The sequence below is a fragment of the Fukomys damarensis genome, unplaced genomic scaffold (assembly GCF_012274545.1).
Source record: "Fukomys damarensis isolate Sample0158 unplaced genomic scaffold, DMR_v1.0_HiC HiC_scaffold_39, whole genome shotgun sequence".
NCBI lineage: Eukaryota > Metazoa > Chordata > Mammalia > Rodentia > Bathyergidae > Fukomys > Fukomys damarensis.
In genome coordinates, this window is record NW_022900951.1 from 54,001,811 (window position 1) to 54,017,498 (window position 15,688).

The following is a 15,688-nucleotide window of genomic DNA, read 5'->3' on the forward strand; positions in this document are numbered from 1 at the left end:
TTTTTTTTTTTTTTTTTTTTTTTTTTTACAGTAATGAGGATTGGATCTAGGGTCTTTCCACTGAACTCAGCCTTGGTTTGTTTCAACTATATACCCAAAAGAGAATTTGCTCTATCGTTTCCTAATTTTATGTTTAGCTGGGGGGAGGGTTGAGACAGGGTCTTTACCTTCCTTGTTTGATACAGTCTCACTAAGTTGCCCAGCTTGGGTTCAAACTTGTGATCCTTCTGCCTCAGCCTCCCAGAGTGCTGAAATTACAGGCGTGTGCCACCACATTTGGCTTGAGTTAAATTTTGTATATGGTGTGAGGTAATGATCCAACTTCATTGTTTTGCAGGGAGATATCCAGCTTTCCTAGAACCATTTACTGAAAGGCAGTTCTTTGTCCATTGGATGTTTTCGCACCCTTGTCAAAAAGCATTTAACCATTTATATGAGGATTTATTTCTGATCACTTTGTTCTCTTCCATTGCTCTATATATCTGTCCTTGTGGCACTTTTGTATTGTTTTTATTATTATAGATTTGTAGGAAGTTTTGAGATCAAGAAGTGTGGGCCCTCCAACATTGTTCTTTTCAAGAGTGTTTTGTCTATTCAGGGTCCCTTGAGAGTCCACAGGAATTCTAGGATGGATTTTGCTTTTTCTCTCAAAACAAAACAAAACAAATGAAACACCTCAGTATTTTGACAGAGGTTGCATTGACTCTGTAGATCTCTTAGGATAATATTGTCATCACAACAATATTAAGTCTTACAAAGCATGAACACAGGATGTCCTTCCATTTTATGTTTCTTCTTAATTTCCTTAGCAACGCTTTGTAGTTTTCAGTGTATAACTCTTTTGCCAATTTGGTTAAATTTATTCTTAAGTTTGTTTACTCTTTTGATGCTGTTGTAAATAAAATTGTTTTCTTAATTTTCTTTTTAGGTTTGTTCATTGTATGTACACATAATTTATTCTTGTTAATTTTGTACCCTGAAACTTTGCTGAGTTTATGAGTTCTAACAGTTTTTTGTGGAATGTAAAGTTTTCTATATGTAAGACCATGCCATCTGTGAATAAAGGTAATTTTACTTTTTCCTTTCTAATATGGATGACTTTTAATTATTTAGACATATTTTCATGAACCTTTATAAATTTATTTATATATTAACCTTGTATCCTAAAACTTTGATATAATTGTTTATTAATTGTAGAAGTTTTCTGTTGATTCTTTAGGATATTATACTAATATGTCATCTATGAATAAACACACTTTAAGTCACCTTTCTAATCTAGGAAACTTTTATTTCCTTTTTTGTCCCATTGCACTAACTAGGCTTGCCAGTGTGCTTTTGAATAGTGGCACTGAGAGCAGACATCCTTTCCTTCTTCCTGATTTTGGTGAGAAACCATCTAGTTTCTCATCATTAGTTGTGATGTTAGTTGTAAGTTTTCTTTTGCAGAGCTTTCGTCATGAATTGGAGTTGAATTCTGTCAAATTATTTTTCTGCAGCTATTGATATAGTCATTTTCTTCTTCTTTAGGGTATTGATGTGATGGATATACTAACTGATTTTCAATGAACATATCAATAATAAATCAGTTAGAATCTTTTAGTAAATCCTATCTCTGTGCTTCTTCAGGGATAGTTTCCATTGAAACTGCATATAGGCCATACTTTATTTCTCTGCACACCTCATAGTTATTTGTTAAAAACCGGACATTTCAAATAATATAACTTAGCAGTTCTAGAAAGCAGTTGTTTTAGGATTTGTCTTTATTACTTCTTCGTCTTCTTCTTCCTCCTCCTCCTCCTTCTCCTCTTCTTTCTTTTTTTTTCCGGTACCAGGGATTGAACTCAGGACCTTGTGCTTGTGAGACAGGCATGGTGCCACTGAGCTAAATCCCAGGCCCTCTATTACTTCGTTTTAGCTGTTTGGTGACATTTCTAAACTAATTCTGAAACATATATATCCTGTCATATGTTGCTACTGAAGTGTATGCTTGGTTAGTTTACTGATCAGCTCATAATTGGACAGAGATTTCCTTAAGTATCTAGAACCAGTAACTTAGTAACTGTCCACCCCTTATGAGGGTTCTGTGTGCATGTTGGGGTGCCTTCTTAGTGCTCCTGCAGCAATTCTACCAAGCCTCAGTGCCAGCAAGAGGTGAGAACTTAGGTAGGGCCTTCTCAGGTGTATCTGGAGCATGCTCACAGCCCTGTACCCACAAGTGGTCTTAAAAACTCCAGGAGTTTGGCAGAATAGGTCAAAGCCCCCTCTGAATGTCTTATTTCTCATATTTTCTGGTTTTCTGATCAGACAGCCTCTCATTTGCCCCAGTTGGTACTGGTGCTATGATGTTAAATGATTGCCACTGGCAGTTTTCCATAAATTGTCAGGGGATGGAATATATTTTGCTGAATGAGCTCTGAGCCAGGTCAAATAGAAGCAAGCTCTGTGACTGATGCTTTTTCAAGGAGCTCCTAGACAGGCCAAATAGTGATGATTCTCTAGATTTTGACCTTTTGAGGATCTCCAGACTTGGTGTGTCTTTCTGGTTGACACTAGGCTGCTGGTTTTCTCAGTGACCATGGAATTTGGAAAAATGAGATGAGGAACAGGGCATGTCTGAGTTCATTGTTCTTATCAAGAATCAGTAGGGTTTAAAAAAAAATAAAATTCCTTGGATTGTTGTAAGCTTTTGGTTAATTTCCAGAGCTCTGGGAAAGTTGATTTTAACGATTTGTGCCAGAGTTCTCACTGATTTTAAGGAGGAGTAGAGTTACTCCACCATTCCAGACATCTTGCTTTGAGTGACTCTGGTAGGATAGGCAGACAACTGTGAACAAAGGAGGGGAGAAATTCCAGGCAGATATATAAACATGTGCAAAGGATGAGAGAGGCACAGAGCAGATCACAGAAACACCCTGTGAATCACCTGTGCAACCTCACTCTGTCCACCCCCAAACCTGGACCTCAGTGAGGTCATCTGTGCATGATCTGACCCACAATCCCATAAAACTGTCCTATTTCCTGGAAGCTAGTTCATTGGCTGCCCTGCTGATCCCTCTCTCGGGGGCTTGCAGCAGCCTCATGGCTCTACCAACACCTCTTGCCTGGATAACTGTAGCTCCATCTTGGCTGGTCTATGCTTCTTACTCTCCTGCCACCATCAGTCTATTGTCTAATAAGAAGCTAGAGTGATCTTGTTAAAACAGAAGTCAGACCATGTGCCTTCTCTGCTGAAACCTGCCCACAAGCTCCTCATTTCACTCAGAACAAAAATATGAAGTCCTTTTAACAGTCTATGGGACCCTGTTTTTTGGGTTTTTATTCATAATCATAAACTTAACTCTGCAATTCAGCTAGACTTGCAAGGGAGTAAAGAAAATATGGAACCCAAAGAACTACAACCGACAGCACAAAGATTATAGGATATCACAAACAGATGGGATGGAGGAGTGCTCTCCTGAGCTACAGAAGAAATGGTCTGGTGGGGTCTGGTGGTTAAGATACACAAAAGTCATATGTATGGAGTTGTCCGCAATTAGCAATGGTGCATTTCTTGCTGGTCTTGCTATTCCAGGACCCAGAGCACTCCATGGCTTCCACGACTTTCATGACCTCTTCTACCTTCCCACAGACCACACGCTTGTTGTCCAACCATTCAATCTTGGTTTTGCAGGTGAAAAACTGGGAAACATTTGTATTTGGTCCAGCATTTGCCATGAACTAGGTGCAGGACCAATGTCTTAGTTACTTTTCTTGTTGCTGAGACCAAGTACCCCACACCTAGAGTTAAAGGAGAAGTTTATTTCAGCTCACAGTTTATAGATGTTTCAGTTCATGGTTGGCTGGCTCCAAGGCAGAGTAGCATGGCAGAGGGGCATCACAGAGGAGGAACAGTTCATAGTGGACAGAAGGCATCAAGTAACAAGTGACAGCAGCAGCAGAAGCAACAGCAGCAGCAAGCCTTTTTTCTGTCCATTATATTCCATGCAGGCTATCCATTCTTTGGGCTGGTAGCACTCACACCCAGGATGGGGCACCCTTAATCCCAGAATCACATTCTTAATCCCAGAATCACGCACTCTAGGTCCAGCCACCTTCAAAAAGCCCCGCCTATGACCACATGAGGCTTGGGGGGGTATCTAGGTACAAACTTATATACTTCAGAATAATTTCTTCAGAATATTATGCTTCGGAATAAGTTCTCATTAAATTTCTTGGAGATGGACTTTCTACCAGTGCCATTATGGCACTTGAAGTTATTACCCTGGCAGATAAATCCTGGAATGATTCTGTGAATGCAGGAACCCTTATAAATAAATTCTTTCTCTTTAGTGCTCAGAGCATGAAAGCTTTCAGCTGTGCTTAGAACTTTGGAAACAGGTCAAAGGAGATGTGGTCCAAGGGCTTACCATAGACAGGGAGATCAAAGAACACAGTGTAGCTGACCATGGCGGTTGATAGGTGGCTTGAATTCCTACTAAATCTCAGCTCTCTTCCAGCACCCTGACTTTCTAGACAGCTAGTTATGCTCGCACCTCAGGAGCAGCTCAACAAGTAATTCACTCCTCCTGGAGTACTGGTCTCCCAGATGTCTGTGTTGTGTGCTCCTGTACCCACTGCAGGTTTCCTTAAAATTATTTGTTGAGACAGGATCTCCTTAAGTGGCCCATGCTGGCCTTGAACTTGTAATCCTGCTGTTTTAACCTCCACCGTACCTGGGAGTATTTCAAGTCTTAAATCAAAGGGTACCTCTTCAGTGAGGTCTTCCCTGGCTGCTGCCTTAAAAATTGTAGTCCTTGTCCCCTTTGCAACATCTCTATTTCTCCTACTTTATTTTTCTCCTCAGACCTTCCAACATACCACATATGGTATTGGTTGGTTTTATTGATTGATTTCATTGAGCTCTACCAAGCACCAATTTCTGTCTGGCTTTCCAAATGCTTTATTCCTAGTGCTTAGAGAAATGCTCATTACATAGTAGGTGCTCCATGCACAGTTGTTGAATGAACAATTCTGAATAATCAGAATTTGGACAGTGTTTGAGTGACACAAAATCAGAAGCAGGAAGTTACTTAGATCACCACATCTAACTGCCAACTGTCCTTGGACAAGTGGGGAGACTGTAGCTCAGGGGGAAAATGACTTGCCCAAAATCACAGGTGGATTTAGGTTAGTCAGAAACCAACAATTTAACTCCTAGAATTGGGGGGCTTTTCTGGGTCTGTTTTCTTAGGACTTGTCCTATTTTACCAGGAAGCTTCTTTTAGGCCTGAGGAGAGGGGAAGGATTGTTGGAGTGGGGGAAACAGGGTGGTAAGGAGTTAACATGTGTTGAATGCAGACTTTGTCCCAGGCACTATGCTAGGCACTTTACAGAAAGGGCCTCATATTCTCTTTTTACACGTGACACTATAAATATCCCTTCCTCCATTTTACCAATAAGGAAGCTGAAAACCAGAAGAGAAGTGACTTGCCTGATGTCTCTTAAGCAGTGAAGTGAGGCTTTAGATCCAAGTCCATAGGGTCAGGAGTTTTTCTGTGATGTTCAGGACTCTAGTCAGCTCTCTGGGGACTTCAGCTGTAGGTGGGGTCCCAGTCATGGGCTCTGGGAGCAGCAGGTCTGGAACAGGTCACGGAGGGCTCAGGAACTGCAGGAATGCTACACACTGCTGCGCCCCTGACCCAGGGCCCCCTTTTCTCTCTCCCTGGCCTGTAGAGCTGGGCTTATTTTCAGGATTGGACTAACATTTTCCCTACAGAGTGTGAATGGTCCATAGTTGAGCCAAATGGAGGCAGTTGCCAGCCCTTGGAGGAAGGAGAAAGGGGGAAGGGGAGGGGAGCAGCTTTCTAGAAGGGACCCCTTTGCTGTGTTTCAGCCCAATATCCTGGAGCTATTTCTAGGTATATTGTGGTCAGTGGAATTATGCTTTTATCAGGCTGCTGGGAGTTTCAATAAAATCTTTATGGCCGGGAAAGTTCTCTTTATGGAAATCAGATTATTGAAGTGCCTGCTGGGGGGAAGGCCTCACCAGCCTGCCTTTCTCCTCAGTGGCTCCCTCCTCCCCTTCTGGACAGCTCTCCAACTCAGCCGCCTCCTCCCCTCCTCACAGGGACCCAGCTCCCAGGAAAACTTGAATTATACCTTCTGAAACATGGAGCCTGCCTGAGCAGACAGAGAGGCATAAGGAGGCTTGAGGAGGGAATTGGTGAGTTGCAAATTTAACGTTGCAAACTAGCCTTCTCCTATTCCCCCACCACCATCCCTACTGAGGAGCCTGGGATTTGGGCCATTTCCGTATCACCTGGGTCTTTGTGCCAGTCCTTAGCACACACCTGAGTTTCTCTTCTTCCTCCTCTCCTCTTCCTCCTTCTCCAACCAGTGCCTGCCCTGTCCAGCTGTTTACGTACCTTTCTGCCTTGGCCTCTCGCAAGGCTTAGGTTGGGGTTTGCCCCTGAGGCAGTGTTTCTCTAGCTCTATGAGGACATTTTTGGGAGTGGCCTGCTCTTTGGCTCTTTCTTAGGAGTGGAAGAGCAGCTACGGTGGAGGCCTCCCACACTCTACCCCATAAACCACCTGCTCAGGGAGGTCCTGCCCTAGGAGGTTTTCCTTGTGGCTTTCTGGGAGGTTTTAATTTAGCAAAAGGAAAGTGGTTTGGACCAAATGGTCTCTTTGAGGGCTAGAAACTAAAAATTGGTGCTTTTGCCTACCCAAGTTCTTCCTCTGCCTACCTCCCAATGTTCTCCCCACAATATCTTCTTCCATTAAATGACTAGTTCAGAAGACATTATGCTGCTGCGATGTGCCTCAGTGGTAGAATACTTGCCTAGCCTGCACAATGCCTGGGTTCCATTCTCAGCACAGTCACACACAAAATTATGTCCTCTGAGGTAATGGCCAGAGAAACTGGCGAAGAGAAGGCTGAGCCTGGTCTTTGTCATCAATCTTTTGAAAGGTTGTCACAGGGCAGAGGAAGCAAGGGGCTCTCTTCCATGTGGGGGCAAGAATGGAGCCAAACCAGGTCCCTGTTGGTATTTTCACTCTCTTACCAGAGGGAATCATCCCAACATCTCTGAGATCAAGACTATTGTCCACATGCTGCCGATGAGGAAAAGGAGGCTCAGGGCCACACATTCTAGAAGCAGTGGAGCTGCTTTCTAGAGCCAGGTCATCTGACACAACCCTGCTGCTGAGACCACTGGACAAAGGGAACAAGTACGCAGCAGCACCGAGGTCAGGGTAGTGACTCTTAAGACATACCCCGAAGCAGCTCTACCCTCCATGTACTGGGTGCAGCAAGTGCCTGGGATCTGCTTCGTGTTTCACCTCAGCTCTCTTCCACCTCCGGGCCTCTTGCCTGAACCTCAGCTCTGTTTCTGACCCTGGCATTCCTGCCCACAGAGGCCAGTGGGAGAGTGGGGTTGCCAGTCTCCCCAGTGCACTTGCCCCTGGACTGTCTTCCCTTGCAGGCTGACTTGACACCTCTCCCAGCCCAGGTAGTTTGTCTTGGGCCCCTATCCCATCCACCCAGCCTCCTGCTTCAGACCAGAAGGAGGAGCTTCCTTCCAGAGCTGTCTAAGGACTGATGGGCAGAGTCAGTTACTCAGGCCCTGGCACTGGGTGGATGCTGTCTGAGCTGGGGTCCCTTTCCTAGTTTCTGTTGACTTAGATATTGATTTTCCTACTCGAGACCTTCTTTTACTGTTCACAGGTTTTGCAATCACCCTCTTGTTTTCCATTCTTACCTTTCAGTCTCTGCTCTCCATCAGTTTTCCTTTCTTTCCCCTCTACATCCTTGACTTTAACTGACTTTCTCCTCTGTCTGTTTTCCTTTTATTCTCACCTTATTTTTCTCTGTGTATTTTATGGCCTCTATCTCTCTTTCCTGCCACCTCCATTACAGTCTCTGTCTCTGTCTTCCTTTCCTCCATCCCAACCTTCTCTCTGCCTTTTCCTTGGTGTGGCCCTGCTCCTGCCTCAGCCCCTCCCTCACATCCTCCCCTGCTGAGGGACTACTTGGCTTGGCTGGGCTGTTTTCTCAGCTCCTTAAAAAGGATCCTTCTGTGTCTTTGTATTCCTCAGTCTCGGCTGCAACCTTCATGCCCACTGATACTAGGAGACTGGATTGGAGCAAAGCCACCTTGGCTTCTGGGAAGATAGAGGACACCCTATATTCTACCACCCCTTTTGAAAATGGAGACAGTGACATCCTTAGGCTCTATCAAGAGCCAGTTGAAGTGGCTGGTCTGCTCAGAACCTGAAGGACTCAAGAATAATCAAGGCCTTGATGACACTTCAGAAGCCCCATTTTTGAGTCCAATTCCATTATGGCCACCCTTGTCCATATTTGGAGGTCACTCCCCACCACTGGCACCCTCCTCCATTCTGGCTCTAGCCTTGTTCCAGAAGAACTGGTTGCCTACTCTTGAAAGGGCAGAAAGAAGCTTAGAATTGCTGAAGTGTAGAGTGTGGGGTGACAACAAGCTCTCAGCTGGCCATGAGCAAGTAGGATATGAGAAGAGGAGAGGGCTCAAGGGGACTGGTGTGGGAGGAGATATCAAAGGATGTGGCTGGACAGGTAGGCTGGGGCCAGCCCAGGCAGAGTCTGGACTTAATCTTGGGGCTTTTAGGGAGACACTAAAGGCTACTAAGAAGGGGAAGGGAGATGACCTTATCTGTAATTTATGAGATATCTCTGGCCTTTGAGTGGATGGATACTGGATCGTACCGGGGCAAGAGTGGAAGCAGGGAATCCAGTGAGAAGGCTATTGATGTGGTCCAGGAGACAGATAATGGAGTTTGGGCCAGGACAATGGTGGTGGATATGGAGACACATGGACTCTTTTTGGCATATTTAGGATGTAGGAAATGGAACTCGGGGGCTGATTAGCTGTAAGCATGGGGGAGAGGAAGGTGCCCAAGCACATTCTGGCTTGCACAAGGGAGTGGCTGGTGGGACCTGTTATTGGCATAGAAAACACAAGCCTAGGAGCTGTTTGGAGACTAGATGAGATCTGGGTTGGCCACATGGAATTCCCAGTGCTCACAGCAGTCGGGCGGGGTGGATCCTGGGTCTCCAATGTAGACCTGAAATAGAAGATGGTCACTGAAGCCAAGGGCCTGGGTGAGCTGGCCGAGAGCCAGAGCTTAGCAAAGGAAGAGGAGAAGGCTCAGGGTAGGGTCTGGGAGGATTTTCAGGAACGAGAGGAGCAGGAAAAAGCCTGCTAAAGAGGCTGAGCAGGGTGACCCAGAAAGGCAGGAGGGACATCGAGGGAGGTCAGGAACCAAAAAGCCAAGAGAAGAGAGTATTAGCAATGAGAGAGGGTGATCAACTGGGTGAACTGTTATGAAGCCAGGTATGATGCAGGAGTGCACGTGCCCAGCAGAGATGATAATGAGAAGGTCCTTGATCACTTTCTAAAGGCCATTTCCAGCAGTGATGGGAATGGTGGCTTGACTGCAGTGGTTGAAAAGATAGAAACTCCATATCTTAGTTCCTTTGATCATGTTTTTTTCTCAGGAGTAAAGAGAGCCATCAAGTTTCTGGTGTTTTTCATTATGCTAAGGTCTGGTCTTCCCTCCCCACCCTCCACGTTCATACAAGCGCTCTCTCTCTCTCTCTCTCTCTCTCTTTCTCTCTCGATCACACACACACACACACACACACACACACACACACACACACACTTTCATTCCCTTTTGCTTCAGCAGCCTAAATTCTAGGACTCCCTCACTTCACTTCAGTTTCAGGCTCAGAAATAAATTCTTCACTGCCCCAGTGGTGAAACCTTATCTGGGCTGGTAAAAAGCGAGTGTCTGGAGTAGCTGAGCTCTGTGTGTCAGCCAAGAGGGTGAGCTGGCTGCTAGCTGGCTTGCTGCAGTCTCGGTGGGGGCAGGGTAGGAGATGGGGAGAGGACACAGAGCAGGAACCAGGTAGCTGTGAGAAGCAGAAGAGGGAAGGGGAAGGAGGAAAGGAGATGGAGAAGTGGGAAGGGGATTGAGCAGAACTGTGAAAGTGGACAAGCTGGAAATGCTAGAACCACTCCCGGATGTACAGACTTGTGTTGAAATCTTGCCTTCACTACTTTCTACCACTGCAGCTAGTAGCTTTCCTTTCCTCACCTAAGTTTGATCATTTTATGAAATGGATTTCATAATCATACCTACCTCACTGGTACTCTTGGTTGGACAAAATATTTTCTTTTTATTTTTCCTTTTCATCTTCTCCTTCCTTTTCTTCCTCCTCTCTCTTTCCTCCCCCTCCTTCTCCTCCTTCCTTTTGGAGCACTGGTGATTGAACCCAGGAGTGCTCTACCACAGAGCTACATCCTCAGCCCTTTTCATTTTTTATTTTGAGACAAGGTCTCGCTATGTTGCGCAGGCTGACTCCTGGGCTCAAGTAATCTTTCTGAGTAGCTGGGATTGCAGGTGTGAGCCTCCACAACTGGTTCTTCTTACTATCACTTATTATTATTATCGGGACAGAGCTGGTGTTGACAGAAAGGCAGACAGCTTCCTGGGGACTTTGCCTGGGCAGAGAAGTGACCACCTTGGGCCCTGGAGCCCCAGAGCCCTCTGTACATTGTGCTCTGCTTCTAGGAGTCAGGGGCTGGTGTTGAGAATCAGCAAAGATGTCCTGAACGAGTGTCAGGGAATGGTCATCTGGCCCCCGGCTTAGGAATTCGTGCAGCCCCATTAGCTTTGCTTGTTTTACAGAAGGGATGGGTGAGAACTCCACGCTCAAGGACTTACTCCCCTAGCTAGTGGCACATCAAGGTCCATCCGTTTTCAGGCCTGGCGCTGGTGAGATGGGGTCACAGCTTTGCAGACACCTCTGGCCAGCTGCTCACCACATGCCACCTGTGTCTGGGGATGGATGGGAGGAGCTTCTGATGTCACAGAAGGCAGAGGGCCTCACTAGGACAGGCCCCCACCCCAGGGGCCTGATAGAGAGGCCTGTCTTGCCTTTTGGCCTGATGCTGGCCACCCCTAGCTCCCATCCCTCCTGGATCTGTGCAGTGCTGAGGAAACACCAACTCGGGCCTGCCCCCCATGGGCACCCCCACTCCTGGCCTAACACCATCCTCCTGCCCTGTCAGAGACTTCGGTAAATGGAGATCTGTTACTGGGGGGACTGTACCTGCTGGAAGAGCACCTCTCACAGCCCTGGGCAAGAAGTGGAGAAATGAGACATACTCTTCAGGTTGGGAGGGGATGCCACTTTCTTCTGATCGGAAGGGCAGGAAATTGGGGCCTGGACCATGAAGAAACCAAGCCAAAGGGCTCTAAGGCTCCTCAAGGGGCTGTGGGCCAGAAGCAGCCATGGAAACCTATCTGCAGGCAATCAAATCTGCTATGACCTCATGTGGAGGGAGGAGCCCCAGAACTGAGGGCTTTGGGCCTCCCTCTTCCTGGTGGGGGAGGGTGAGGAGCTGGGTGGAGATGAGACAGGAAGCACTTAGTAGTACAAGAGAGGCATGAGTCTGAGGAGAAGGGAGAAGCAAGAGGGGCAGCTTCAAGGAAGCCATCATCCTCAACTGACTTAGACTCAACGTTTTGGGAGAACCAATCTGGAGGTCAGGTGGTGGGAAAGTCCTCTCATCTGCTGGACCCCAAATCCATGGGCTCCAAATACAGCTCTTACTTGGATAGGTGGGGCCAGTAGCATGTGACCAGGCCAGCTTCTAAGGAGATCTTGAAAACAGTGTAGATGGCAAGAGCTTCCTGGTGTGTGGGAGGCCAGTTTTTGTGGACCTTCCTTGAGAGAGATCTTCAGGACAGAGCAGGAGAGAAGACCACAGTGTTGTGCAGGAAAACTGGGGAGGGGCTGAAGTCCAGGTCCCATGAGGAGGTGGTGAGGGGCCTGGAGCTTCAGGGCCTAGAGCAGAGAAGGCTGGGGAGCTCTGTCATCAACTCTGCTCTCAGAGCTCTGAAGGGGTGTCCTGAGCACAGGCGGCAGATGGTGTCTGTGGCATCCCAGGGGAAAGCCCCAGAGAAGCTAAGACTTTATTTTGTTATTGTTGTTTGTTGTTTTGTTTTGTTTTTTGCAGTTATGAAGATTAAAACCAGTTCCTTTACTCTGAGCTAAATCCCCAGCCCTTATGATTTTTTAAATTTTATTTTAAGTTAGGAACTCACTAAATTGCTAATGCTGGGCTCAAACTCACTATCCTCCTGCCTCTCAACCTCATGGAATATGCGTATTACAATCATGACCAGCTAGGAGGCTCAATCTAAAACAGAATTTTCTTAAGAGCTATCCAAGCATGAAACAGAGGAGTAGGGAGGTAGTGAGTTCCCTGTCACTGGAGGTGTGCTGACAAGGGCTGGGGGCCACTTTGTGGAGATCCAGAGTAGATGGAGTGGTCCTTTGGCATCCTCTGGCCACCCTATCATGCCCAGCTCCATGAACTAGGTTCAGTCCAGCCTAGCTCAGGGTGGTAACATTGCAAGGGCATTTTGGCAAGTGGTTAGCTCTGTTTTTCTCTCACCATGGGGCCCAAGAGCTGTGGGCCTCTCGCAATGTCAGCATCTCACCACAACGAGCATAGTGGGTGTGCTGAATGGTGCCTTTTTGACTTTTTTTCCATACCACATAGCTTCTAACAGCTTCATCTGGGCCTTGACTCATGAAGCAGTGATTTGCTCCAACTTCATGAGCAGTTGAAGGGATTCTCGAGGGTAATTGTGAGTTGCTGAAACTGCGCCTTGCAGGCTGACCTGAGATTTGAAGCCTATGCAGGTGTGGCTTCATCAGATGCTTTGTGATGCTGTGAGGCACAGAGCAGTGTCTCGAGGAAGGCATGCTGTAGGGGCCCAGACACAAGTGATCCTTCCATGGGAGTCTTGTGCCACCATTCCTCTCTTAACATAGATCAAATCCCCTCATCACTCCAGCTCCACAACTATAGATCCTGTTGGCCTTGCTCTCTAAAAGACATCCAGAATCAAACCATGTTTTAAATACCTTGCCACTTCCCCTTTGGTCCAAGCCACCATCATCTCTCATGGGGTTGTTGCCAAGAGCCTCCTTACTGCTTCCTTCCTCTTTGTTCACTCCTGCCCTCCATGCTATCTTGTCACCTCGCAGCAGCCATGGTATTTTTGTTAAGATGTGAGTCCAAGCTAGGCATGGTGGCCCATACCTTTTATTCTTACCCTCTGGCAAGCTGAGGCAGGAGGATCACAAGTTCTAGCCCAGCCAACTTAGCAAGACCCAGTCTCAAAATAAAAAAAAAAAATATTTAAAAGGTTGGGCATGGTGGCACATGGCTGTACTCCTAGCACTTGGAAAGCTGAGGCAGAAGGATTGCATGAGTTTGAGGGCAGCCTAGGCTACATAGTGAGTTCAAAGCCAACCTGTACTATGAGGGAGAACTTGTCTCAAAAACCAAGAAAAGGGACAAAGAGGAAGGGAAAATGATAGGGGTAGGAGAAAGGAAAGAAGGGAATGGAATTAGTATGAGAAAATGAAAAATAATGGAAACAAAGTCTTTGAAGATAGGGAGGAAGGGAGGGGTTGAAGGGAGGGCAGGGGAATGGGGAAAAATAAGAATCAAGATTGATTATGTAAAGCTGCAAATTTCCGACAATGAATGTCATTCTATTGTATGCATTAAATGTACCAATAAAATTAATTTTTAAAAGTCTAGGGATGTAGCTCAGTGCAAAGGCCCTGAATTCACTCCTATTACACACACACACACACACACACACACACACACACACACACATGAATCAGAGCCTGTCATCTTCCCAAAACCTTCCAAATGCCCTCTTCCCCTCAGAATAAGAACCAAATAACTCACATGGCCCTCCATGATCTAACCCCTACCCACCTCTCTGCCTTCCTTCCTGCTAGCCATTCTCTGCTTAGTTGCTCCCTCCACTCCAGCTGGCCCTCTTCAGCCTCACCAAGCATATTCCTGCCTCTGTGCCTCAGCATTAGCTCTTCCCTCTCAGGGTACACTCTTTGCAAAGAATCTGACCTAATCTGCACACTATTTCCTTCCATCTCTGCTCCAAGGCCACCTTATTGGAAAGACTTTCTCCCTGTTCACATTATACAAAATGGTGGCTTTACTGCCCCACCTTACCCAGAATTCCCTGTTCCCCTCATCTGACTTCCTTCCTTCATGTCAAGATGGTCTGCAAATGCCTGACAGCATGGGTAGTGCTGAACTCTATGTATATACTGTATTTTTCCTATATATACACCCCTGTAATAAGTTGATCTTATAAATTATAATTTTAATTATAAATATAAACTATTTTATTTTATAGATTACAGTATGAGATTAAAAACAATAACTAGCAATAAAATAGAACAATTACAATACAGTATAATAAAAGTTTTTTAAAACTTATGAGTTATTTATTTCTGGAACTTACCATTTAGTATTTTCAGGCTGTGGGTAACAAAAAACCATGGAATGTAAAACTGTGGATAAGGGAGGATCACTGTATTTGCATAGCAACCCTATTATCAGGTACTGTCATTGTCGTTCCCATTTTATGAATGGAGACTCAGACTGCTATAGTTTGGATCTGAAATGTCTCCCAGAATGCACATGCTAAAAGCTTTGCTTCCAAGCTGGTTGGGTTTTTGGGATGTGATTCGATTATAAGGGTTCTAATTTAATCAGTGAATTAGTTCATTGGTAAGATCACAATTTGATAGCATTATCAGGAGGTAAAGGAGATTTAAGAGATGGGGTCTAATTGAAGGGAGTGGATGAAGAGGGTGTGACCTGGAGACTATATCTGGTGCCTTCTTCTCTGGCTCTTTTCCTCTCTGCTTCCTACCTGTCATGAGATGAGCAGCTTTATCTTTGTGCACCTTTCCATCATGACGTTCCTGCCTCACCACAAACCTAAAAGCAATGGAACCAGTTAACTATGGACTGAAACTTCTGAAACCATAAGCCAAAATTAAATCATTTCTCCTTTAATCTGTTTTGTCCAGTATTTTGTCACAGCTATGAAAAGCTGACTAATATACAGAGCCAGAGATTAGTAATCTGCTCAGGGTCACATAGCTGGCAAGTAGGGAAGTGGGGATTGAAAAGCCAGGCTGCCCACGCCTGCCAAGCTTCATAGTTCCCTGCTTCTGTTTTCCATTCTCATCTTTCCTCCAGGCCCCAAGAGAGCAAGGCCAAGTCCCCACCGCAGGTAGCAGCAATGTCAGCTCCAGAGCATGCCCTAACTCAGCCACACCAAGAGGAGCTGCATTTGTTCCTAATTATAGAAGATTTGGGGGGGGTACCAGGGATTGAACTCTGGTCCTTGAACTTGCAAGGCAGGCCACCAAACCGCTAAGCTAAACCTCCGGCCCTAGATGATTTGTTTTGAAACTCAACTCATCTATAATCAGAGGGGCCAGGTAGAACTAGATGCTTCTTTTTCTCTAAATGAAGTCTTTGGCTGGACTTTCTTCAGGAATTTAATTTTTTCTTTCTTTTTCTTGGCCCCGAGGAGGGCATGGTTCTAGTCAGCTCTCAATGAGGTTTAAAGAAAAGAAAACAAGGGCTAATTCAAAACTGTTGGTCTTGCCACCTGCACCCTCCCATTCCCTACCTTCCTGCCTTCCTTTTCACCATTCTGGCCTTGGTTGGTGACAGCACAATGATAGCCCAGAGGTGCCACGAAACTCCCCTCTAATTCTCTAAGCAAAATGGATTTGAACTTCCTTTGA

The 15,688-nt window shown here is 45.8% G+C and overlaps 1 pseudogene; it reads right to left on the reverse strand.

Annotated features, from left to right (window-relative positions):
- Window positions 1-3,451: 3,451 nt before the first annotated feature.
- LOC104867778 lies at window positions 3,452-4,446 on the reverse strand (annotated as a pseudogene).
- Window positions 4,447-15,688: the final 11,242 nt, after the last annotated feature.